The sequence below is a fragment of the Apis dorsata genome, unplaced genomic scaffold, assembly GCF_000469605.1.
Source record: "Apis dorsata unplaced genomic scaffold, Apis dorsata 1.3 scaffold_631, whole genome shotgun sequence".
In the NCBI taxonomy this organism is placed as follows: domain Eukaryota; kingdom Metazoa; phylum Arthropoda; class Insecta; order Hymenoptera; family Apidae; genus Apis; species Apis dorsata.
This window is the reverse complement of record NW_006263826.1, coordinates 90,815-92,396: the sequence shown is the minus strand read 5'-3', so window position 1 is coordinate 92,396 and position 1,582 is coordinate 90,815. Positions and strand designations below refer to the sequence as shown.

Sequence of the window (1,582 nt, the reverse complement as noted above, 5' to 3'; positions counted from 1 at the left end):
TGGCTCGCGAGCTCGGGAACGGGAAAAAGAGTAGGGTGAGGAGGGAGAGGGTGTACCAGGGTGGTATGCGATAAGGTAAGACAGGGTCGAAGGCCTAAAGGGACGACGAAGGATATCGCGAGATACCGAGAAAAAAATCGCGCCATTCGATGAAAAATAGCAATAACAATATTTTTCTCATCCTTGTCGTATCATTTCGATTTCGAATACATGCTTACGTGATGCATGTATACGTATTTCATCTCTACTTGTCAAAATTTGCAAACGTTTTCTTCTTTACGTTTTTCTTCCCGTATATATATATATATATATAAGTGCACGTAAATACGGAGAAGATAATAAAAGATACGAAGAAAATAATTAAGATTCAAAGGATCGGAACAATTAAATTGATGCACGATCGTTAGACAGGGATCGGTAATCGGAATATCGTAACGGGAAACGTTTGGTCGAACGAGGTGTTCGAATGGTCATTGGCCGATCAACAAGTGGCTCATGATTTTGTCAGTGGCTCTGCGACCGTAGTGGCCCGTTGGCCAGCCTGTTGTCCGACTGTCTGCGTCCGGTTACCCGATGCGGTCTACCGCTAAAACACTCGCGGCATTCTCCTACCCGGCTATCTTCGTCTTCCATTGTATATACACGGACAGACCGAGTCCGCCAGCCGAGTATTTAACCGTTAATTTCGATCGATCGAAATTTTCTTCCTTTCCATTCCTCGTTTTGCGCGCACGCAAATCTTCAACTTGCTTTTTTATACACGTTTTTTATCCGTGATCGAATTTTCTCTACAAGGAAAATCGTAATATCTCGTATTTTAGGCGTATCCCGCTCTTGTCCCTAGATCGACGTAACGTGTTATATAGCGTTATAGCGTTATATGGTTAGTGTACCGTGGACGTTATCGCGTGCGTGTGTGGCACACTTTCTCCACACGGTGAATTCTTGTCTACGAGTATGAAAGAGAAAGCAAGTTTGGTAAATAGTGTGCGATTACTTTTCCACTGTGTTCGATTTAGATTCGGATTTAGCTTATCATTGCGGATACGTTTTCCGCGCGAAAATTCGAAAAGATCAGAGATCTCTCTTTTTATCGCTCGCTAAAAATATGCAAATCGATTTCGAAACGAGATCGATTAGATTTCGAGAGAAGAAGGAAGGAATAGGAAGGAAGAAAAGAGGAATCCTGTTTCGTTTCCATCGAGCAAGAAACCTTTGATCAAACGTTGTGTTGCGATAAGTATGGAAATTCGATTAGCAACGTTCGTTAGAACGAATTTACTTTGCGCGCTCGCGGTCAGCGGGATTTCAATTTTTGCTACAACCTCTCTCTTCCCCCCTCCCCGATACGTGTACATAAATGTGGTGGAAATGCACCACCACCACGTCTCTCTCTCTCTCTCTCTCTCTCTCTCTCTGGCTCAAGGGTACACAGACCTACACGCTTTTTTATGCCGTTCCAATCTACGTTTATTCATTCTTTTATGGATACCAGCTCCCTCCAGTAGTATAGGTTTGCCTTTCATTTTGTTTCNAACCACCAAGAGGACCAAATGAAAAGCTGAAACGGTCAAAGAAGGTA

The 1,582-nt window shown here is 43.1% G+C and overlaps 1 protein-coding gene across 3 annotated transcripts in view; it reads right to left on the bottom strand.

Moving 5' to 3' along the window:
* Window positions 1–1,582, bottom strand: part of LOC102678042 (TOX high mobility group box family member 3-like) — a 17,991-nt gene that overhangs the window by 15,472 nt on the left and 937 nt on the right. The window lies entirely within an intron of this gene.